Source organism: Taudactylus pleione, unplaced genomic scaffold (assembly GCF_031769625.1).
Source record: "Taudactylus pleione unplaced genomic scaffold, aTauple2 ptg001609l, whole genome shotgun sequence".
In the NCBI taxonomy this organism is placed as follows: domain Eukaryota; kingdom Metazoa; phylum Chordata; class Amphibia; order Anura; family Myobatrachidae; genus Taudactylus; species Taudactylus pleione.
In genome coordinates, this window is record NW_028286006.1 from 277,812 (window position 1) to 301,241 (window position 23,430).

The window sequence follows — 23,430 nt, forward strand, 5'->3', positions numbered from 1 at the left end:
ATCTGTGTGTGTGAGGGGGTGCTGCCGGTGTCTGAGTGTGTGAGTGGGTGCTGCCGGTGTCTGCATGTGTGAGGGATGCTGCTGGTAAATGCGTGTGTGAGGGCTGCTGCTGGTATCTCTGTGTGTGAGGGGGTGCTGCCGGTGTCTGTGTGTGAGGGGTGCTGCTGGTTTCTGTGTGTGTGAGGGGTGCTGCTGTTGTCTGTGTGTGAGGGGGTGCTGCTGGTTGATGCATGTGTGAGGGGTGCTGCCGGTGTCTGTGTGAGTGAGGGGGTGCTGCCGGTGTCCGTGTGTGAGGGGTGCTGCTGGTGTGTGTGCATGTGAGGGGTGCTGCCGGTGTCTACGTGTGTGAGTGGTGCTGCTGGTATCTGCGTTTGTGAGGGGTGCTGCTGGTGTCTGTGGGTGAGGGGTGCTGCTGGTATCTGTGTGTGAGGGGTGCTGCTGGTATCTGTGTGTGTGATGGGTGCTGCCGGTGTGTGTGATGGGTGCTGCCGGTGTCTGTGTATGAGGGGTGCTGCTGGTGTCTGTGCTTGTGAGGCGTGCTGTCGGTGTCTGCATGTGTGAGGGGTGCTGCTGGTATCTGTGTGTGTGAGGGGTGCTGCTGGTGTCTGTGTGTGTGAGGGGTGCTGCCAGTGTCCGTGTATGAGGGGTGCTGCTGGTGTCTGTGTGCGAGGGGGTGCTGCTGGTTGATGCATGTGTGAGGGGTGCTGCCGGTGTCTGTGTGAGTGAGGGGGTGCTGCCGGTGTCCGTGTGTGAGGGGTGCTGCTGGTGTGTGTGCATGTGAGGGGTGCTGCCGGTGTCTACGTGTGTGAGTGGTGCTGCTGGTATCTGCGTTTGTGAGGGGTGCTGCTGGTGTCTGTGGGTGAGGGGTGCTGCTGGTATCTGTGTGTGAGGGGTGCTGCTGGTATCTGTGTGTGTGATGGGTGCTGCCGGTGTGTGTGATGGGTGCTGCCGGTGTCTGTGTATGAGGGGTGCTGCTGGTGTCTGTGCTTGTGAGGCGTGCTGTCGGTGTCTGCATGTGTGAGGGGTGCTGCTGGTATCTGTGTGTGTGAGGGGTGCTGCTGGTGTCTGTGTGTGTGAGGGGTGCTGCCAGTGTCCGTGTATGAGGGGTGCTGCTGGTGTCTGTGCATGTGAGGGGTGCTGTCGGTGTCTGAGTGTGTGAGGGGTGCTTCCGGTGTCTGTGTGTGTGGGGTGCTGCCGGTGTCTGCGTGTGTGAGGGGTGCTGCCGGTGTCTGCATGTGTGAGGGGTGCTGCCTGTGTCTGTGTGTGTGAGGGGTGCTGCCGTTGTTTGTGTGTGTGAGGGGTACTGCCGGTGTCTGTGTATGTGAGGGTTGCTGCTGGTGTCTGTGTGTGGGGTGCTGCCGGTGTCTGTGTGTGTGTGGGGTGCTACCGGTGTCTGTGTGTGAGAGGGTTGCTGCCGGTGTCTGCATGTGTGAGGGGTGCTGCCGGTGTCTGTGTGTGGGGTGCTGCTGGTGTCTGTGTGTGTGAGGCGTGCTGCCAGTGTCCGTGTATGAGGGGTGCTGCTGGTGTCTGTGCATGTGAGGGGTGCTGCCGGTGTCTGTGTGTGTGAGGGGTGCTGCCGGTGTCTGTGTGTGTGAGGGGTGCTGCTGGTGTCTGAGTGTGTGGGGTGCTGCCGGTGTCTGTGTGTGTGAGGGGTGCTGCCGGTGTCTGTCTGTGTGAGGGGTGCTGCCGGTGTCTGTGTGTGTGTGGGTGCTGCCGGTGTCTGTGTGTGTGAGGGGTGCTGCCGGTGTCTGCATGTGTGAGGGGTGCTGCCGGTGTCTGTGTGTGGGGTGCTGCCGGTGACTGTGTGTGTGAGGGGTGCTGCCTGTGTCTGTGTGTGTGAGGGGTGCTGCCGGTGTCTGTGTGTGAGGGGTGCTGCTGGTATCTGTGTGTGTGAGGGGTGCTGCCGGTGTCTGTGTGTTACGGGTGCTGCTGGTATCTGTGTGTGAGGGGTGCTGCCGGTGTCTGTGTTTGGGGTGCTGCTGGTGTCTGTGTGTGTGAGGCGTGCTGCCAGTGTCCGTGTATGAGGGGTGCTGCTGGTGTCTGTGCATGTGAGGGGTGCTGCCGGTGTCTGTGTGTGTGAGGGGTGCTGCCGGTGTCTGTGTGTGTGAGGGGTGCTGCTGGTGTCTGAGTGTGTGGGGTGCTGCCGGTGTCTGTGTGTGTGTGGGGTGCTGCCGGTGTCTGTCTGTGTGAGGGGTGCTGCCGGTGTCTGTGTGTGTGTGGGGTGCTGCCGGTGTCTGAGTGTGTGAGGGGTGCTGCCGGTGTCTGCATGTGTGAGGGGTGCTGCCGGTGTCTGTGTGTGGGGTGCTGCCGGTGTCTGTGTGTGTGAGGGGTGCTGCCTGTGTCTGTGTGTGTGAGGGGTGCTGCCGGTGTCTGTGTGTGTGAGGGGTGCTGCCGGTGTCTGCATGTGTGAGGGGTGCTGCCGGTGTCTGTGTGTGGGGTGCTGCCGGTGTCTGTGTGTGTGAGGGTTGCTGCTGGTGTCTGTGTATGTGAGGGGTGCTGCCGGTGTCTGCATGTGTGAGGGGTGCTGCTGGTATCTGTGTGTGTGAGGGGGTGCTGCCAGTGTCTGAGTGTGTGAGGGGTGTTGCTGGTATCTGTGTGTGTGAGGGGGTGCTGCCGGTGTCTGAGTGTGTGAGTGGGTGCTGCCGGTGTCTGCATGTGTGAGGGATGCTGCTGGTAAATGCGTGTGTGACGGGTGCTGCTGGTATCTCTGTGTGTGAGGGGGTGCTGCCGGTGTCTGTGTGTGAGGGGTGCTGCCGGTGTCTGTGTGAGTGAGGGGGTGCTGCCGGTGTCCGTGTGTGAGGGGTGCTGCTGGTGTGTGTGCATGTGAGGGGTGCTGCCGGTGTGAGAGGTGCTGCTGGTATCTGTGTGTGTGAGGGGGTCGTGCCGGTGTCTGAGTGTGTGAGTGGTGCTGCTGGTATCTGCGTTTGTGAGGGGTGCTGCTGGTGTCTGTGGGTGAGGGGTGCTGCTGGTATCTGTGTGTGAGGGGTGCTGCTGGTATCTGTGTGTGTGATGGGTGCTGCCGGTGTGTGTGATGGGTGCTGCCGGTGTCTGTCTATGAGGGGTGCTGCTGGTGTCTGTGCTTGTGAGGCGTGCTGTCGGTGTCTGCATGTGTGAGGGGTGCTGCTGGTATCTGTGTGTGTGAGGGGTGCTGCCGGTGTCTGTGTGTTACGGGTGCTGCTGGTATCTGTGTGTGTGAGGGGTGCTGCCGGTGTCCGCGTGTGTGAGGGGTGCTGCCAGTGTCTGCATGTTTGAGGGGTGCTGTCGGTGTCTGTGTGTGTGAGGGGTGCTGCCAGTGTCTGTGTGTGAGGGGTGCTGCTGGTATCTGTGTGTGTGAGGGGTGCTTCCGGTGTCTGTGTGTGTGAGGGGTGCTTCCGGTGTCTGCGTGTGTGAGGGGTGCTGCCGGTGTCTGCATGTTTGAGGGGTGCTGTCGGTGTCTGTGTGTGTGAGGGGTGCTGCAGGTGTCTGTGTGTGAGGGGTGCTGCTGGTATCTGTGTGTGTGAGGGGTGCTTCCGGTGTCTGTGTGTGTGAGGGGTGCTTCCGCTGTCCACGTGTGTGAGGGGTGCTGCCGGTGTCTGCATGTTTGAGGGGTGCTGTCGGTGTCTGTGTGTGTGAGGGGTGCTGCCGGTGTCTGTGTGTGAGGGGTGCTGCTGGTATCTGTGTGTGCGAGGGGTGCTTCCGGTGTCTGTGTGTGTGAGGGGTGCTTCCGGTGTCCGCTTGTGTGAGGGGTGCTGCCGTTGTCCGCATGTGTGAGGGGTGCTGCTGGTATCTGTGTGTGTGAGGGGTGCTGCTGGTGTCTGTGTGTGTGAGGGGTGCTGCCTGTATCCGTGTATGAGGGGTGCTGCTGGTGTCTGTGCATGTGAGGGGTGCTGTCAGTATCTGTGTGTGTGAGGGGTGCTGCCGGTGTCTCTGTGTTACGGTTGCTGCTGGTATCTGTGTGTGTGAGGGGTGCTGCCAGTGTCTGTGTGTGTGAGGGGTGCTGCCAGTGTCTGCATGTTTGAGGGGGGCTGTCGGTGTCTGTGTGTGTGAGGGGTGCTGCAGGTGTCTGTGTGTGAGGGGTGCTGCTGGTATCTATGTGTGTGAGGGGTGCTGCCGGTGTCTGTGTGTTACGGGTGCTGCTGGTATCTGTGTGTGAGGGGTGCTGCCGGTGTCTGTGTTTGGGGTGCTGCTGGTGTCTATGTGTGTGAGGCGTGCTGCCAGTGTCCGTGTATGAGGGGTGCTGCTGGTGTCTGTGCATGTGAGGGGTGCTGCCGGTGTCTGTGTGTGTGAGGGGTGCTGCCGGTGTCTGTGTGTGTGAGGGGTGCTGCTGGTGTCTGAGTGTGTGGGGTGCTGCCGGTGTCTGTGTGTGTGAGGGGTGCTGCCGGTGTCTGTCTGTGTGAGGGGTGCTGCCGGTGTCTGTGTGTGTGTGGGGTGCTGCCGGTGTCTGAGTGTGTGAGGGGTGCTGCCGGTGTCTGCATGTGTGAGGGGTGCTGCCGGTGTCTGTGTGTGGGGTGCTGCCGGTGTCTGTGTGTGTGAGGGGTGCTGCCTGTGTCTGTGTGTGTGAGGGGTGCTGCCGGTGTCTGTGTGTGTGAGGGGTGCTGCCGGTGTCTGCATGTGTGAGGGGTGCTGCCGGTGTCTGTGTGTGGGGTGCTGCCGGTGTCTGTGTGTGTGAGGGTTGCTGCTGGTGTCTGTGTGTGTGAGGGGTGCTGCCGGTGTCTGCATGTGTGAGGGGTGCTGCTGGTATCTGTGTGTGTGAGGGGGTGCTGCCAGTGTCTGAGTGTGTGAGGGGTGTTGCTGGTATCTGTGTGTGTGAGGGGGTGCTGCCGGTGTCTGAGTGTGTGAGTGGGTGCTGCCGGTGTCTGCATGTGTGAGGGATGCTGCTGGTAAATGCGTGTGTGAGGGCTGCTGCTGGTATCTCTGTGTGTGAGGGGGTGCTGCCGGTGTCTGTGTGTGAGGGGTGCTGCCGGTGTCTGTGTGAGTGAGGGGGTGCTGCCGGTGTCCGTGTGTGAGGGGTGCTGCTGGTGTGTGTGCATGTGAGGGGTGCTGCCGGTGTCTACGTGTGTGAGAGGTGCTGCTGGTATCTGTGTGTGTGAGGGGGTCGTGCCGGTGTCTGAGTGTGTGAGTGGTGCTGCTGGTATCTGCGTTTGTGAGGGGTGCTGCTGGTGTCTGTGGGTGAGGGCTGCTGCTGGTATCTGTGTGTGAGGGGTGCTGCTGGTATCTGTGTGTGTGATGGGTGCTGCCGGTGTGTGTGAAGGGTGCTGCCGGTGTCTGTGTATGAGGGGTGCTGCTGGTGTCTGTGCTTGTGAGGCGTGCTGTCGGTGTCTGCATGTGTGAGGGGTGCTGCTGGTATCTGTGTGTGTGAGGGGTGCTGCCGGTGTCTGTGTGTTACGGGTGCTGCTGGTATCTGTGTGTGTGAGGGGTGCTGCCGGTGTCCGCGTGTGTGAGGGGTGCTGCCAGTGTCTGCATGTTTGAGGGGTGCTGTCGGTGTCTGTGTGTGTGAGGGGTGCTGCCAGTGTCTGTGTGTGAGGGGTGCTGCTGGTATCTGTGTGTGTGAGGGGTGCTTCCGGTGTCTGCGTGTGTGAGGGGTGCTGCCGGTGTCTGCATGTTTGAGGGGTGCTGTCGGTGTCTGTGTGTGTGAGGGGTGCTGCAGGTGTCTGTGTGTGAGGGGTGCTGCTGGTATCTGTGTGTGTGAGGGGTGCTTCCGGTGTCTGTGTGTGTGAGGGGTGCTTCCGCTGTCCACGTGTGTGAGGGGTGCTGCCGGTGTCTGCATGTTTGAGGGGTGCTGTCGGTGTCTGTGTGTGTGAGGGGTGCTGCCGGTGTCTGTGTGTGAGGGGTGCTGCTGGTATCTGTGTATGCGAGGGTTGCTTCCGGTGTCTGTGTGTGTGAGGGGTGCTTCCGGTGTCCGCTTGTGTGAGGGGTGCTGCCGGTGTCCGCATGTGTGAGGGGTGCTGCTGGTATCTGTGTGTGTGAGGGGTGCTGCTGGTGTCTGTGTGTGTGAGGGGTGCTGCCTGTATCCGTGTATGAGGGGTGCTGCTGGTGTCTGTGCATGTGAGGGGTGCTGTCAGTATCTGTGTGTGTGAGGGGTGCTGCCGGTGTCTCTGTGTTACGGGTGCTGCTGGTATCTGTGTGTGTGAGGGGTGCTGCCAGTGTCTGTGTGTGTGAGGGGTGCTGCCAGTGTCTGCATGTTTGAGGGGGGCTGTCGGTGTCTGTGTGTGTGAGGGGTGCTGCAGGTGTCTGTGTGTGAGGGGTGCTGCTGGTATCTATGTGTGTGAGGGGTGCTGCCGGTGTCTGTGTGTTACGGGTGCTGCTGGTATCTGTGTGTGAGGGGTGCTGCCGGTGTCTGTGTTTGGGGTGCTGCTGGTGTCTATGTGTGTGAGGCGTGCTGCCAGTGTCCGTGTATGAGGGGTGCTGCTGGTGTCTGTGCATGTGAGGGGTGCTGCCGGTGTCTGTGTGTGTGAGGGGTGCTGCCGGTGTCTGTGTGTGTGAGGGGTGCTGCTGGTGTCTGAGTGTGTGGGTTGCTGCCGGTGTCTGTGTGTGTGAGGGGTGCTGCCGGTGTCTGTCTGTGTGAGGGGTGCTGCCGGTGTCTGTGTGTGTGTGGGGTGCTGCCGGTGTCTGAGTGTGTGAGGGGTGCTGCCGGTGTCTGCATGTGTGAGGGGTGCTGCCGGTGTCTGTGTGTGGGGTGCTGCCGGTGTCTGTGTGTGTGAGGGGTGCTGCCTGTGTCTGTGTGTGTGAGGGGTGCTGCCGGTGTCTGTGTGTGTGAGGGGTGCTGCCGGTGTCTGCATGTGTGAGGGGTGCTGCCGGTGTCTGTGTGTGGGGTGCTGCCGGTGTCTGTGTGTGTGAGGGTTGCTGCTGGTGTCTGTGTGTGTGAGGGGTGCTGCCGGTGTCTGCATGTGTGAGGGGTGCTGCTGGTATCTGTGTGTGTGAGGGGGTGCTGCCAGTGTCTGAGTGTGTGAGGGGTGTTGCTGGTATCTGTGTGTGTGAGGGGGTGCTGCCGGTGTCTGAGTGTGTGAGTGGGTGCTGCCGGTGTCTGCATGTGTGAGGGATGCTGCTGGTAAATGCGTGTGTGAGGGCTGCTGCTGGTATCTCTGTGTGTGAGGGGGTGCTGCCGGTGTCTGTGTGTGAGGGGTGCTGCTGGTTTCTGTGTGTGTGAGGGGTGCTGCTGTTGTCTGTGTGTGAGGGGGTGCTGCTGGTTGATGCATGTGTGAGGGGTGCTGCCGGTGTCTGTGTGAGTGAGGGGGTGCTGCCGGTGTCCGTGTGTGAGGGGTGCTGCTGGTGTGTGTGCATGTGAGGGGTGCTGCCGGTGTCTACGTGTGTGAGAGGTGCTGCTGGTATCTGTGTGTGTGAGGGGGTCGTGCCGGTGTCTGAGTGTGTGAGTGGTGCTGCTGGTATCTGCGTTTGTGAGGGGTGCTGCTGGTGTCTGTGGGTGAGGGGTGCTGCTGGTATCTGTGTGTGAGGGGTGCTGCTGGTATCTGTGTGTGTGATGGGTGCTGCCGGTGTGTGTGATGGGTGCTGCCGGTGTCTGTGTATGAGGGGTACTGCTGGTGTCTGTGCTTGTGAGGCGTGCTGTCGGTGTCTGCATGTGTGAGGGGTGCTGCTGGTATCTGTGTGTGTGAGGGGTGCTGCCGGTGTCTGTGTGTTACGGGTGCTGCTGGTATCTGTGTGTGTGAGGGGTGCTGCCGGTGTCCGCGTGTGTGAGGGGTGCTGCCAGTGTCTGCATGTTTGAGGGGTGCTGTCGGTGTCTGTGTGTGTGAGGGGTGCTGCCAGTGTCTGTGTGTGAGGGGTGCTGCTGGTATCTGTGTGTGTGAGGGGTGCTTCCGGTGTCTGTGTGTGTGAGGGGTGCTTCCGGTGTCTGCGTGTGTGAGGGGTGCTGCCGGTGTCTGCATGTTTGAGGGGTGCTGTCGGTGTCTGTGTGTGTGAGGGGTGCTGCAGGTGTCTGTGTGTGAGGGGTGCTGCTGGTATCTGTGTGTGTGAGGGGTGCTTCCGGTGTCTGTGTGTGTGAGGGGTGCTTCCGCTGTCCACGTGTGTGAGGGGTGCTGCCGGTGTCTGCATGTTTGAGGGGTGCTGTCGGTGTCTGTGTGTGTGAGGGGTGCTGCCGGTGTCTGTGTGTGAGGGGTGCTGCTGGTATCTGTGTGTGCGAGGGGTGCTTCCGGTGTCTGTGTGTGTGAGGGGTGCTTCCGGTGTCCGCTTGTGTGAGGGGTGCTGCCGGTGTCCGCATGTGTGAGGGGTGCTGCTGGTATCTGTGTGTGTGAGGGGTGCTGCTGGTGTATGTGTGTGTGAGGGGTGCTGCCTGTATCCGTGTATGAGGGGTGCTGCTGGTGTCTGTGCATGTGAGGGGTGCTGTCAGTATCTGTGTGTGTGAGGGGTGCTGCCGGTGTCTCTGTGTTACGGGTGCTGCTGGTATCTGTGTGTGTGAGGGGAGCTGCCAGTGTCTGTGTGTGTGAGGGGTGCTGCCAGTGTCTGCATGTTTGAGGGGGGCTGTCGGTGTCTGTGTGTGTGAGGGGTGCTGCAGGTGTCTGTGTGTGAGGGGTGCTGCTGGTATCTATGTGTGTGAGGGGTGCTGCCGGTGTCTGTGTGTTACGGGTGCTGCTGGTATCTGTGTGTGAGGGGTGCTGCCGGTGTCTGTGTTTGGGGTGCTGCAGGTGTCTATGTGTGTGAGGCGTGCTGCCAGTGTCCGTGTATGAGGGGTGCTGCTGGTGTCTGTGCATGTGAGGGGTGCTGCCGGTGTCTGTGTGTGTGAGGGGTGCTGCCGGTGTCTGTGTGTGTGAGGGGTGCTGCTGGTGTCTGAGTGTGTGGGGTGCTGCCGGTGTCTGTGTGTGTGAGGGGTGCTGCCGGTGTCTGTCTGTGTGAGGGGTGCTGCCGGTGTCTGTGTGTGTGTGGGGTGCTGCCGGTGTCTGAGTGTGTGAGGGGTGCTGCCGGTGTCTGCATGTGTGAGGGGTGCTGCCGGTGTCTGTGTGTGGGGTGCTGCCGGTGTCTGTGTGTGTGAGGGGTGCTGCCTGTGTCTGTGTGTGTGAGGGGTGCTGCCGGTGTCTGTGTGTGTGAGGGGTGCTGCCGGTGTCTGCATGTGTGAGGGGTGCTGCCGGTGTCTGTGTGTGGGGTGCTGCCGGTGTCTGTGTGTGTGAGGGTTGCTGCTGGTGTCTGTGTGTGTGAGGGGTGCTGCCGGTGTCTGCATGTGTGAGGGGTGCTGCTGGTATCTGTGTGTGTGAGGGGGTGCTGCCAGTGTCTGAGTGTGTGAGGGGTGTTGCTGGTATCTGTGTGTGTGAGGGGGTGCTGCCGGTGTCTGAGTGTGTGAGTGGGTGCTGCCGGTGTCTGCATGTGTGAGGGATGCTGCTGGTAAATGCGTGTGTGAGGGCTGCTGCTGGTATCTCTGTGTGTGAGGGGGTGCTGCCGGTGTCTGTGTGTGAGGGGTGCTGCTGGTTTCTGTGTGTGTGAGGGGTGCTGCTGTTGTCTGTGGGTGAGGGGGTGCTGCTGGTTGATGCATGTGTGAGGGGTGCTGCCGGTGTCTGTGTGAGTGAGGGGGTGCTGCCGGTGTCCGTGTGTGAGGGGTGCTGCTGGTGTGTGTGCATGTGAGGGGTGCTGCCGGTGTCTACGTGTGTGAGAGGTGCTGCTGGTATCTGTGTGTGTGAGGGGGTCGTGCCGGTGTCTGAGTGTGTGAGTGGTGCTGCTGGTATCTGCGTTTGTGAGGGGTGCTGCTGGTGTCTGTGGGTGAGGGGTGCTGCTGGTATCTGTGTGTGAGGGGTGCTGCTGATATCTGTGTGTGTGATGGGTGCTGCCGGTGTGTGTGATGGGTGCTGCCGGTGTCTGTGTATGAGGGGTGCTGCTGGTGTCTGTGCTTGTGAGGCGTGCTGTCGGTGTCTGCATGTGTGAGGGGTGCTGCTGGTATCTGTGTGTGTGAGGGGTGCTGCCGGTGTCTGTGTGTTACGGGTGCTGCTGGTATCTGTGTGTGTGAGGGGTGCTGCCGGTGTCTGTGTGTTACGGGTGCTGCTGGTATCTGTGTGTGAGGGGTGCTGCCGGTGTCTGTGTTTGGGGTGCTGCTGGTGTCTATGTGTGTGAGGCGTGCTGCCAGTGTCCGTGTATGAGGGGTGCTGCTGGTGTCTGTGCATGTGAGGGGTGCTGCCGGTGTCTGTGTGTGTGAGGGGTGCTGCCGGTGTCTGTGTGTGTGAGGGGTGCTGCTGGTGTCTGAGTGTGTGGGGTGCTGCCGGTGTCTGTGTGTGTGAGGGGTGCTGCCGGTGTCTGTCTGTGTGAGGGGTTCTGCCGGTGTCTGTGTGTGTGTGGGGTGCTGCCGGTGTCTGTGTGTGTGAGGGGTGCTGCCGGTGTCTGTGTGTTACGGGTGCTGCTGGTATCTGTGTGTGAGGGGTGCTGCCGGTGTCTGTGTTTGGGGTGCTGACGGTGTCTGTGTGTGTGAGGGGTGCTGCTGGTGTCTGTGTGTGTGAGGGGTGCTGCCGGTGTCTGCATGTGTGAGGGGTGCTGCTGGTATCTGTGTGTGTGAGGGGGTGCTGCCAGTGTCTGAGTGTGTGAGGGGTGTTGCTGGTATCTGTGTGTGTGAGGGGGTGCTGCCGGTGTCTGAGTGTGTGAGTGGGTGCTGCCGGTGTCTGCATGTGTGAGGGATGCTGCTGGTAAATGCGTGTGTGAGGGGTGCTGCTGGAATCTCTGTGTGTGAGGGGGTGCTGCCGGTGTCTGTGTGTGAGAGGTGCTGCTGGTTTCTGTGTGTGTGAGGGGTGCTGCTGTTGTCTGTGTGTGAGGGGGTGCTGCTGGTTGATGCATGTGTGAGGGGTGCTGCCGGTGTCTGTGTGAGTGAGGGGGTGCTGCCGGTGTCTGTGTGTGAGGGGTGCTGCTGGTGTCTGTGCATGTGAGGGGTGCTGTCGGTGTCTGCATGTGTGAGGGGTGCTGCTGGTATCTGTGTGTGTGAGGGGTGCTGCTGGTGTCTGTGTGTGTGAGGGGTGCTGCCAGTGTCCGTGTATGAGGGGTGCTGCTGGTGTCTCTGCATGTGAGGGGTGCTGTCAGTGTCTGTGTGTGTGTGAGGGGTGCTGCCGGTGTCTGTGTGTTACGGGTGCTGCTGGTATCTGTGTGTGTGAGGGGTGCTGCCAGTGTCTGTGTGTGTGAGGGGTGCTGCCAGTGTCTGCATGTTTGAGGGGGGCTGTCGGTGTCTGTGTGTGTGAGGGGTGCTGCCGGTGTCTGTGTGTGAGGGGTGCTGCTGTATCTGTGTGTGTGAGGGGTGCTGCCGGTGTCTGTGTGTTACGGGTGCTGCTGGTATCTGTGTGTGTGAGGGGTGCTGCCGGTGTCCGCGTGTGTGAGGGGTGCTGCCAGTGATTGCATGTTTGAGGGGTGCTGTCGGTGTCTGTGTGTGTGAGGGGTGCTGCCAGTGTCTGTGTGTGAGGGATGCTGCTGGTATCTGTGTGTGTGAGGGGTGCTTCGGGTGTCTGTGTGTGTGAGGGGTGCTTCCGGTGTCTGCGTGTGTGAGGGGTGCTGCCGGTGTCTGCATGTTTGAGGGGTGCTGTTGGTGTCTGTGTGTGTGAGGGGTGCTGCCGGTGTCTGTGTGTGAGGGGTGCTGCTGGTATCTGTGTGTGTGAGGGGTGCTTCCGGTGTCTGTGTGTGTGAGGGGTGCTTCCGCTGTCCACGTGTGTGAGTGGTGCTGCCGGTGTCTGCATGTTTGAGGGGTGCTGTCGGTGTCTGTGTGTGTGAGGGGTGCTGCCGGTGTCTGTGTGTGAGGGGTGCTGCTGGTATCTGTGTGTGCGAGGGGTGCTTCCGGTGTCTGTGTGTGTGAGGGGTGCTTCCGGTGTCTGCTTGTGTGAGGGGTGCTGCCGGTGTCCGCGTGTGTGAGGGGTGCTGCCGGTGTCTGTGTGTGTGAGGGCTACTTCCAGTGTCTGTGTGTGTGAGGGGTGCTTCCAGTGTCTTTGTGTGTGAGGGGTGCTGCCGGTGTCTGCAAGTGTGAGGGGGTGCTGCCGGTGTCTATGTGTGTGAGGGGTGCTGCTGGTATCTGTATGTGTGAGGTGTGCTGCCGGTGTCTGCGTGTGTGAGGTGTGCTTCCGGTTAATGCGTGTGTGAGGGGTGCAGCCGATGTCTGCGTGTGTGAGGGGTGCTGCTGGTATCTGTGTGTGTGAGGGGTGCTGCTGGTGTCTGCGTGTGTGAGGGGTGCTGCTGGTTCATGCGTGTGTGAGGTGTGCATGCTGGTATCTGTGTGTGTGAGGGGGCTGCCTGTGTCTGTGCGTGAGAGGTGCTGCTGGTTTCTGTGTGTGTGAGGGGTGCTGCTTTTGTCTGTGTGTGAGTGGTGCTGCTGGTATCTGTGTGTGAGGGATGCTGCTGGTATCTGTGTGTGTGAAGGGTGCTACCGGTGTCCGTGTGTGAGGGGTGCTGCTGGTGTGTGTGCATGTGAGGGGTGCTGCCGGTGTCTACGTGTGTGAGAGGTGCTGCTGGTATCTGTGTGTGTGAGGGGGTCGTGCCGGTGTCTGAGTGTGTGAGTGGTGCTGCTGGTATCTGCGTTTGCGAGGGGTGCTGGTGGTGTCTGTGGGTGAGGGGTGCTGCTGGTATCTGTGTGTGAGGGGTGCTGCTGGTATCTGTGTGTGTGATGGGTGCTGACGGTGTGTGTGATGGGTGCTGCCGGTGTCTGTGTATGAGGGGTGCTGCTGGTGTCTGTGCTTGTGAGGGGTGCTGTCGGTGTCTGCATGTGTGAGGGGTGCTGCTGGTATCTGTGTGTGTGAGGGGTGCTGCTGGTGTCTATGTGTGTGAGGGGTGCTGCCAGTGTCCGTGTATGAGGGGTGCTGCTGGTGTCTGTGCATGTGAGGGGTGCTGTCGGTGTCTGAGTGTGTGAGGGGTGCTTCCGGTGTCTGTGTGTGTGGGGTGCTGCCAGTGTCTGCGTGTGTGAGGGGTGCTGCCGGTGTCTGCATGTGTGAGGGGTGCTGCCGGTGTCTGTGTGTGTGAGGGGTGCTGCCGGTGTTTGTGTGTGTGAGGGGTGCTGCCGGTGTCTGTGTGTGTGAGGGTTGCTGCTGGTGTCTGTGTGTGGGGTGCTGACGGTGTCTGTGTGTGTGTGGGGTGCTACCGGTGTCTGTGTGTGAGAGGGTTGCTGCCGGTGTCTGCATGTGTGAGGGGTGCTGCCGGTGTCTGTGTGTTGGGTGCTGCTGGTGTCTGTGTGTGTGAGGCGTGCTGCCAGTGTCCGTGTATGAGGGGTGCTGCTGGTGTCTGTGCATGTGAGGGGTGCTGCCGGTGTCTGTGTGTGTGAGGGGTGCTGCCGGTGTCTGTGTGTGTGAGGGGTGCTGCTGGTGTCTGAGTGTGTGGGGTGCTGCCGGTGTCTGTGTGTGTGAGGGGTGCTGCCGGTGTCTGTCTGTGTGAGGGGTGCTGCCGGTGTCTGTGTGTGTGTGGGTGCTGCCGGTGTCTGTGTGTGTGAGGGGTGCTGCCGGTGTCTGCATGTGTGAGGGGTGCTGCCGGTGTCTGTGTGTGGGGTGCTGCCGGTGTCTGTGTGTGTGAAGGGTGCTGCCTGTGTCTGTGTGTGTGAGGGGTGCTGCCGGTGTCTGCGTGTGTGAGGGGTGCTGCCGGTGTCTGCATGTGTGAGGGGTGCTGCCGGTGTCTGCATGTGTGAGGGGTGCTGCCGGTGTCTGTGTGTGGGGTGCTGCCGGTGTCTGTGTGTGTGAGGGTTGCTGCTGGTGTCTGTGTGTGTGAGGGGTGCTGCCGGTGTCAGCATGTGTGAGGGGTGCTGCTGGTATCTGTGTGTGTGAGGGGGTGCTGCCGGTGTCTGAGTGTGTGAGGGGTGTTGCTGGTATCTGTGTGTGTGAGGGGGTGCTGCCGGTGTCTGAGTGTGTGAGTGCGTGCTGCCGGTGTCTGCATGTGTGAGGGATGCTGCTGGTAAATGCGTGTGTGAGGGGTGCTGCTGGTATCTCTGTGTGTGAGGGGGTGCTGCCGGTGTCTGTGTGTGAGGGGTGCTGCTGGTTTCTGTGTGTGTGAGGGGTGCTGCTGTTGTCTGTGTGTGAGGGGGTGCTGCTGGTTGATGCATGTGTGAGGGGTGCTGCCGGTGTCTGTGTGAGTGAGGGGGTGCTGCCGGTGTCCGTGTGTGAGGGGTGCTGCTGGTGTGTGTGCATGTGAGGTGTGCTGCCGGTGTCTACGTGTGTGAGAGGTGCTGCTGGTATCTGTGTGTGTGAGGGGGTCGTGCCGGTGTCTGAGTGTGTGAGTGGTGCTGCTGGTATCTGCGTTTGTGAGGGGTGCTGCTGGTGTCTGTGGGTGAGGGGTGCTGCTGGTATCTGTGTGTGAGGGGTGCTGCTGGTATCTGTGTGTGTGATGGGTGCTGCCGGTGTGTGTGATGGGTGCTGCCGGTGTCTGTGTATGAGGGGTGCTGCTGGTGTCTGTGCTTGTGAGGCGTGCTGTCGGTGTCTGCATGTGTGAGGGGTGCTGCTGGTATCTGTGTGTGTGAGGGGTGCTGCCGGTGTCTGTGTGTTACGGGTGCTGCTGGTATCTGTGTGTGTGAGGGGTGCTGCCGGTGTCCGCGTGTGTGAGGGGTGCTGCCAGTGTCTGCATGTTTGAGGGGTGCTGTCGGTGTCTGTGTGTGTGAGGGGTGCTGCCAGTGTCTGTGTGTGAGCGGTGCTGCTGGTATCTGTGTGTGTGAGGGGTGCTTCCGGTGTCTGTGTGTGTGAGGGGTGCTTCCGGTGTCTGCGTGTGTGAGGGGTGCTGCCGGTGTCTGCATGTTTGAGGGGTGCTGTCGGTGTCTGTGTGTGTGAGGGGTGCTGCAGGTGTCTGTGTGTGAGGGGTGCTGCTGGTATCTGTGTGTGTGAGGGGTGCTTCCGGTGTCTGTGTGTGTGAGGGGTGCTTCCGCTGTCCACGTGTGTGAGGGGTGCTGCCGGTGTCTGCATGTTTGAGGGGTGCTGTCGGTGTCTGTGTGTGTGAGGGGTGCTGACGGTGTCTGTGTGTGAGGGGTGCTGCTGGTATCTGTGTGTGCGAGGGGTGCTTCCGGTGTCTGTGTGTGTGAGGGGTGCTTCCGGTGTCCGCTTGTGTGAGGGGTGCTGCCGGTGTCCGCATGTGTGAGGGGTGCTGCTGGTATCTGTGTGTGTGAGGGGTGCTGCTGGTGTCTGTGTGTGTGAGGGGTGCTGCCTGTATCCGTGTATGAGGGGTGCTGCTGGTGTCTGTGCATGTGAGGGGTGCTGTCAGTATCTGTGTGTGTGAGGGGTGCTGCCGGTGTCTCTGTGTTACGGGTGCTGCTGGTATCTGTGTGTGTGAGGGGTGCTGCCAGTGTCTGTGTGTGTGAGGGGTGCTGCCAGTGTCTGCATGTTTGAGGGGGGCTGTCGGTGTCTGTGTGTGTGAGGGGTGCTGCAGGTGTCTGTGTGTGAGGGGTGCTGCTGGTATCTATGTGTGTGAGGGGTGCTGCCGGTGTCTGTGTGTTACGGGTGCTGCTGGTATCTGTGTGTGAGGGGTGCTGCCGGTGTCTGTGTTTGGGGTGCTGCTGGTGTCTATGTGTGTGAGGCGTGCTGCCAGTGTCCGTGTATGAGGGGTGCTGCTGGTGTCTGTGCATGTGAGGGGTGCTGCCGGTGTCTGTGTGTGTGAGGGGTGCTGCCGGTGTCTGTGTGTGTGAGGGGTGCTGCTGGTGTCTGAGTGTGTGGGGTGCTGCCGGTGTCTGTGTGTGTGAGGGGTGCTGCCGGTGTCTGTCTGTGTGAGGGGTTCTGCCGGTGTCTGTGTGTGTGTGGGGTGCTGCCGGTGTCTGTGTGTGTGAGGGGTGCTGCCGGTGTCTGTGTGTTACGGGTGCTGCTCGTATCTGTGTGTGAGGGGTGCTGCCGGTGTCTGTGTTTGGGGTGCTGACGGTGTCTGTGTGTGTGAGGGGTGCTGCTGGTGTCTGTGTGTGTGAGGGGTGCTGCCGGTGTCTGCATGTGTGAGGGGTGCTGCTGGTATCTGTGTGTGTGAGGGGGTGCTGCCAGTGTCTGAGTGTGTGAGGGGTGTTGCTGGTATCTGTGTGTGTGAGGGGGTGCTGCCGGTGTCTGAGTGTGTGAGTGGGTGCTGCCGGTGTCTGCATGTGTGAGGGATGCTGCTGGTAAATGCGTGTGTGAGGGGTGCTGCTGGAATCTCTGTGTGTGAGGGGGTGCTGCCGGTGTCTGTGTGTGAGGGGTGCTGCTGGTTTCTGTGTGTGTGAGGGGTGCTGCTGTTGTCTGTGTGTGAGGGGGTGCTGCTGGTTGATGCATGTGTGAGGGGTGCTGCCGGTGTCTGTGTGAGTGAGGGGGTGCTGCCGGTGTCTGTGTGTGAGGGGTGCTGCTGGTGTCTGTGCATGTGAGGGGTGCTGTCGGTGTCTGCATGTGTGAGGGGTGCTGCTGGTATCTGTGTGTGTGAGGGGTGCTGCTGGTGTCTGTGTGTGTGAGGGGTGCTGCCAGTGTCCGTGTATGAGGGGTGCTGCTGGTGTCTCTGCATGTGAGGGGTGCTGTCAGTGTCTGTGTGTGTGAGGGGTGCTGCCGGTGTCTGTGTGTTACGGGTGCTGCTGGTATCTGTGTGTGTGAGGGGTGCTGCCAGTGTCTGTGTGTGTGAGGGGTGCTGCCAGTGTCTGCATGTTTGAGGGGGGCTGTCGGTGTCTGTGTGTGTGAGGGGTGCTGCCGGTGTCTGTGTGTGAGGGGTGCTGCTGTATCTGTGTGTGTGAGGGGTGCTGCCGGTGTCTGTGTGTTACGGGTGCTGCTGGTATCTGTGTGTGTGAGGGGTGCTGCCGGTGTCCGCGTGTGTGAGGGGTGCTGCCAGTGATTGCATGTTTGAGGGGTGCTGTCGGTGTCTGTGTGTGTGAGGGGTGCTGCCAGTGTCTGTGTGTGAGGGATGCTGCTGGTATCTGTGTGTGTGAGGGGTGCTTCGGGTGTCTGTGTGTGTGAGGGGTGCTTCCGGTGTCTGCGTGTGTGAGGGGTGCTGCCGGTGTCTGCATGTTTGAGGGGTGCTGTTGGTGTCTGTGTGTGTGAGGGGTGCTGCCGGTGTCTGTGTGTGAGGGGTGCTGCTGGTATCTGTGTGTGTGAGGGGTGCTTCCGGTGTCTGTGTGTGTGAGGGGTGCTTCCGCTGTCCACGTGTGTGAGTGGTGCTGCCGGTGTCTGCATGTTTGAGGGGTGCTGTCGGTGTCTGTGTGTGTGAGGGGTGCTGCCGGTGTCTGTGTGTGAGGGGTGCTGCTGGTATCTGTGTGTGCGAGGGGTGCTTCCGGTGTCTGTGTGTGTGAGGGGTGCTTCCGGTGTCTGCTTGTGTGAGGGGTGCTGCCGGTGTCCGCGTGTGTGAGGGGTGCTGCCGGTGTCTGTGTGTGTGAGGGCTACTTCCAGTGTCTGTGTGTGTGAGGGGTGCTTCCAGTGTCTTTGTGTGTGAGGGGTGCTGCCGGTGTCTGCAAGTGTGAGGGGGTGCTGCCGGTGTCTATGTGTGTGAGGGGTGCTGCTGGTATCTGTATGTGTGAGGTGTGCTGCCGGTGTCTGCGTGTGTGAGGTGTGCTTCCGGTTAATGCGTGTGTGAGGGGTGCAGCCGATGTCTGCGTGTGTGAGGGGTGCTGCTGGTATCTGTGTGTGTGAGGGGTGCTGCTGGTGTCTGCGTGTGTGAGGGGTGCTGCTGGTTCATGCGTGTGTGAGGTGTGCATGCTGGTATCTGTGTGTGTGAGGGGGCTGCCTGTGTCTGTGCGTGAGAGGTGCTGCTGGTTTCTGTGTGTGTGAGGGGTGCTGCTTTTGTCTGTGTGTGAGTGGTGCTGCTGGTATCTGTGTGTGAGGGATGCTGCTGGTATCTGTGTGTGTGAAGGGTGCTACCGGTGTCCGTGTGTGAGGGGTGCTGCTGGTGTGTGTGCATGTGAGGGGTGCTGCCGGTGTCTACGTGTGTGAGAGGTGCTGCTGGTGTCTGTGTGTGTGAGGGGGTCGTGCCGGTGTCTGAGTGTGTGAGTGGTGCTGCTGGTATCTGCGTTTGCGAGGGGTGCTGGTGGTGTCTGTGGGTGAGGGGTGCTGCTGGTATCTGTGTGTGAGGGGTGCTGCTGGTATCTGTGTGTGTGATGGGTGCTGACGGTGTGTGTGATGGGTGCTGCCGGTGTCTGTGTATGAGGGGTGCTGCTGGTGTCTGTGCTTGTGAGGGGTGCTGTCGGTGTCTGCATGTGTGAGGGGTGCTGCTGGTATCTGTGTGTGTGAGGGGTGCTGCTGGTGTCTATGTGTGTGAGGGGTGCTGCCAGTGTCCGTGTATGAGGGGTGCTGCTGGTGTCTGTGCATGTGAGGGGTGCTGTCGGTGTCTGAGTGTGTGAGGGGTGCTTCCGGTGTCTGTGTGTGTGGGGTGCTGCCAGTGTCTGCGTGTGTGAGGGGTGCTGCCGGTGTCTGCATGTGTGAGGGGTGCTGCCGGTGTCTGTGTGTGTGAGGGGTGCTGCCGGTGTTTGTGTGTGTGAGGGGTGCTGCCGGTGTCTGTGTGTGTGAGGGTTGCTGCTGGTGTCTGTGTGTGGGGTGCTGACGGTGTCTGTGTGTGTGTGGGGTGCTACCGGTGTCTGTGTGTGAGAGGGTTGCTGCCGGTGTCTGCATGTGTGAGGGGTGCTGCCGGTGTCTGTGTGTTGGGTGCTGCTGGTGTCTGTGTGTGTGAGGCGTGCTGCCAGTGTCCGTGTATGAGGGGTGCTGCTGGTGTCTGTGCATGTGAGGGGTGCTGCCGGTGTCTGTGTGTGTGAGGGGTGCTGCCGGTGTCTGTGTGTGTGAGGGGTGCTGCTGGTGTCTGAGTGTGTGGGGTGCTGCCGGTGTCTGTGTGTGTGAGGGGTGCTGCCGGTGTCTGTCTGTGTGAGGGGTGCTGCCGGTGTCTGTGTGTGTGTGGGTGCTGCCGGTGTCTGTGTGTGTGAGGGGTGCTGCCGGTGTCTGCATGTGTGAGGGGTGCTGCCGGTGTCTGTGTGTGGGGTGCTGCCGGTGTCTGTGTGTGTGAAGGGTGCTGCCTGTGTCTGTGTGTGTGAGGGGTGCTGCCGGTGTCTGCGTGTGTGAGGGGTGCTGCCGGTGTCTGCATGTGTGAGGGGTGCTGCCGGTGTCTGCATGTGTGAGGGGTGCTGCCGGTGTCTGTGTGTGGGGTGCTGCCGGTGTCTGTGTGTGTGAGGGTTGCTGCTGGTGTCTGTGTGTGTGAGGGGTGCTGCCGGTGTCAGCATGTGTGAGGGGTGCTGCTGGTATCTGTGTGTGTGAGGGGGTGCTGCCGGTGTCTGAGTGTGTGAGGGGTGTTGCTGGTATCTGTGTGTGTGAGGGGGTGCTGCCGGTGTCTGAGTGTGTGAGTGCGTGCTGCCGGTGTCTGCATGTGTGAGGGATGCTGCTGGTAAATGCGTGTGTGAGGGGTGCTGCTGGTATCTCTGTGTGTGAGGGGGTGCAGCCGGTGTTTGTGTGTGAGGGGTGCTGCTGGTTTCTCTATGTGTGAGGGGTGCTGCCGTTGTCTGTGTGTGAGGGGTGCTGCTGGTATCTGTGTGTGTGAGTGGGTGCTGCCGGTGTCTGCATGTGTGAGGGGTGCTGCTGGTTGATGCATGTGTGAGGGGTGCTGCCGGTGTCTGTGTGAGTGAGGGGGTGCTGCCGGTGTCTGTGTGTGAGGGGCGCTGCTGGTATCTGTGTGTTTGAGGGGGTGCTTCCGGTGTCTGTGTGTGTGGGGTGCTGCTGGTGTCTGTGCATGTGAGGGGTGCTGTCGGTGTCTGCATGTGTGAGGGGTGCTGCTGTTATCTGTGTGTGTGAGGGGTGCTGCTGGTGTCTGTGTGTGTGAGGGGTGCTGCCAGTGTCCGTGTATGAGGGGTGCTGCTGGTGTCTGTGCATGTGAGGGGTGCTGTCAGTGTCTGTGTGTGTGAGGGGTGCTGCCGGTGTCTCTGTGTTACGGGTGCTGCTGGTATCTGTGTGTGTGAGGGGTGCTGCCAGTGTCTGTGTGTGTGAGGGGTGCTGCCACTGTCTACATGTTTGAGGGGGGCTGTCGGTGTCTGTGTGTGTGAGGGGTGCTGCTGGTGTCTGTGTGTGAGGGGTGCTGCTGGTATCTGTGTGTGTGAGGGGTGCTGCCGGTGTCTGTGTGTTACGGGTGCTGCTGGTATCTGTGTGTGAGGGGTGCTGCCGGTGTCTGTGTTTGGGGTGCTGCTGGTGTCTGTGTGTGTGAGGCGTGCTGCCAGTGTCTGTGCATGTGAGGGGTGCTGCCGGTGTCTGTGTGTGTGAGGGGTGCTGCCGGTGTCTGTGTGTGTGAGGGGTGCTGCTGGTGTCTGAGTGTGTGGGGTGCTGCCGGTGTCTGTGTGTGTGAGGGGTGCTGCCGGTGTTTGTCTGTGTGAGGGGTGCTGCCGGTGTCTGTGTGTGTGTGGGGTGCTGCCGGTGTCTGTGTGTGTGAGGGGTGCTGCCGGTGTCTGCATGTGTGAGGGGTGCTGCCGGTGTCTGTGTGTGGGGTGCTGCCGGTGTCTGTGTGTGTGAGGGGTGCTGCCTGTGTCTGTGTGTGTGAGGGGTGCTGCCAGTGTCTGTGTGTGTGAGGGGTGCTGCCGGTGTCTGCATGTGTGAGGTTTGCTGCCGGTGTCTGTGTGTGGGGTGCTGCCGGTGTCTGTGTGTGTGAGGGTTGCTGCTGGTGTCTGTGTGTGTGAGGGGTGCTGCCGGTGTCTGCATGTGTGAGGGGTGCTGCTGGTATCTGTGTGTGTGAGGGGGTGCTGCCAGTGTCTGAGTGTGTGAGGGGTGTTGCTGGTATCTGTGTGTGTGAGGGGGTGCTGCCGGTGTCTGAGTGTGTGAGTGGGTGCTGCCGGTGTCTGCATGTGTGAGGGATGCTGCTGGTAAATGCGTGTGTGAGGGGTGCTGCTGGTATCTCTGTGTGTGAGGGGGTGCTGCCGGTGTCTGTGTGTGAGGGGTGCTGCTGGTTTCTGTGTGTGTGAGGGGTGCTGCTGTTGTCTGTGTGTGAGGGGGTGCTGCTGGTTGATGCATGTGTGAGGGGTGCTGCCGGTGTCTGTGTGAGTGAGGGGGTGCTGCCGGTGTCTGTGTGTGAGGGGTGCTGCTGGTGTCTGTGCATGTGAGGGGTGCTGTCGGTGTCTGCATGTGTGAGGGGTGCTGCTGGTATCTGTGTGTGTGAGGGGTGCTGCTGGTGTCTGTGTGTGTGAGGGGTGCTGCCAGTGTCCATTTATGAAGGGTGCTGCTGGTGTCTGTGCATGTGAAGGGTGCTGTCAGTGTCTGTGTGTGTGAGGGGTGCTGCCGGTGTCTGTGTGTTATGGGTGCTGCTGGTATCTGTGTGTGTGAAGGTTGCTGCCAGTGTCTGTGTGTGTGAGGGGTGCTGCCAGTGTCTGCATGTTTGAGGGGGGCTGTCGTGTCTGTGTGTGTGAGGGGTGCTGCCGGTGTCTGTGTGTGAGGGGTGCTGCTGGTATCTATGTGTGTGAGGGGTGCTGCCGGTGTCTGTGTGTTACGGGTGCTGCTGGTATCTGTGTGTGTGTGAGGGGTGCTGCCGGTGTCCGCGTGTGTGAGGGGTGCTGCCAGTGTCTGCATGTTTGAGGGGTGCTGTCGGTGTCTGTGTGTGTGAGGGGTGCTTCCGGTGTCTGTGTGTGTGAGGGATGCTTCCGGTGTCTGCGTGTGTGAGGGGTGCTGCCGGTGTCTGCATGTTTGAGGGGTGCTGTCGGTGTCTGTGTGTGTGAGGGGTGCTGCCGGTGTCTGTGTGTGAGGGGTGCTGCTGGTATCTGTGTGTGTGAGGGGTGCTTCCGGTGTCTGTGTGTGTGAGGGGTGCTTCCGGTGTCCGCTTGTGTGAGGGGTGCTGCCGGTGTCCGCGTGTGTGAGGGGTGCTGCCGGTGTCTGTGTGTGTGAGGGCTGCTTCCAGTGTCTGTGTGTGTGAGGGGTGCTTCCAGTGTCTGTGTGTGTGAGGGGTGCTGCCGGTGTCTGCAAGTGTGAGGGGGTGCTGCCGGTGTCTGTGTGTGAGGGGTGCTGCCGGTGTCTGCATGTGTGAGGGGTGCTGCCGGTGTCTGTGTGTGTGAGGGGTGCTGCCGGTGTCTGTGTGTGTGAGGGGTGCTGCCGGTGTCTGTGTGTGTGAGGGGTGCTGCTGGTGTCTGAGTGTGTGGGGTGCTGCCGGTGTCTGTGTGTGTGAGGGGTGCTGCCGGTGTCTGTGTGTGTGAGGGGTGCTGCCGGTGTCTGTGTGTGTGTGGGGTGCTGCCGGTGTCTGTGTGTGTGAGGGGTGCACTGAATGTGTGGCTGTGGGGAAGGTGATTGTGAAGGGGTGGAGGTGATAATCTCTGGATGGAGGTACAGGAAAAGGAGACAAAGTCCAGCTGTAGGCAGGGGAAACTGTGTGGCTGGGGGGAGTGATAGCGGGGAAGTGTGTTGGGAGACACTGGGAAGATTGAATGCACAGCTGTTGATTGCAAGGGGGGTGGTATGGGCAAGGATGGAGAGGTGATCGTGGGAGCGGGGTATGGGCAGGGGAGACTGAAGTGCAGCTGTGTGTGGAGGGAAGGTGCGGGCAGAGAAGAAACATATACTGTACACTGGTGATGGGCGGGCGGCGGAACTCTACACTAATATACACACATACAGTCACACATAAATACACAGTCACACACTAATATACACATAGTCCTCATTCAGAGCCACTCGCAAGCGGGCGCACGTACGTTAGGCGTACGTACAAAAATATTTAAATTCAAGGGCTCGCTCGTATTTTCGATCGCATCTAAAAATCCTCCCCAAACTCAGACGACCTCTCCTCTAACTAACGAGCGTGCGAAATAGCGAGCGTACATCCCCGAAATGGCTTGAAGGGAACGCACGCACAAGTATAAACCGGAAGTGGCCATGTCAGATGTCGATTACCTGCTCCTTTATTCTGCCTACCTCCATCAATCGTATCATGCCAATCAATGTATCAATTAGCTTAATGTTTTTTTTTTTTCAACACAATGCAAGAAACTTTACTCTTGTCCGTGTTTGTGTTTACCCGCAGAATACGTACGGCTTAAACATTCGCTTTTATTGCTCAAAAAACATGTTAGCCACAATGAGACAATTGTTCTATTGCTGTGGATGCATATTTTCCGGGGTTCATTTCTTTATTTAAATTTGCTTACGCATGTCACTGCATCAAGCCTATCATAACTCTCCAGAGATTTCTGGCCCTGTCGAACACATGACTCATACACTAACCAATCAAATTGCTCCTGTTAATTTCCAAACTACATTAGCCAATCAGAAATTTTTGGCACACTTTATCAAAAATGAATTTTAAGAAAAACACCATTGCCATCATGAGAGCCTCCGCATTCACCAGGCGCGAGCTGCTGGTGCTAACGGAGGTGATGGATCGGCGTATCATCAGCCAGCCTCCACCCATCACCAACCGGCAGAAGCGTTCCGCGTATGCGGAGGCACGGGCCCGCCTGCGCTCCTTCGGCTCACGCCGCAACATCGGCCAGCTGGAGCGCAGGTGGTCTGACCTGCAACGGCGAACGCCCCGCTTGCTGGCATGCTTTCGCATGCAGATAGTGGAAAGTAAGTGTTATGTATTGTGGTTTTCATGTTTGTCTTTGTGGGGCAAACTGCGTGTGCATGTTTTCATGTCTGTCCTATTTTTTCATTCTCA

At 60.2% G+C, this 23,430-nt stretch overlaps 1 protein-coding gene across 1 annotated transcript in view; it reads left to right on the forward strand.

The window, feature by feature from the left end:
* LOC148442118 (rap guanine nucleotide exchange factor 6-like) overlaps positions 1-23,430 on the forward strand; it is a 672,269-nt gene that overhangs the window by 229,384 nt on the left and 419,455 nt on the right.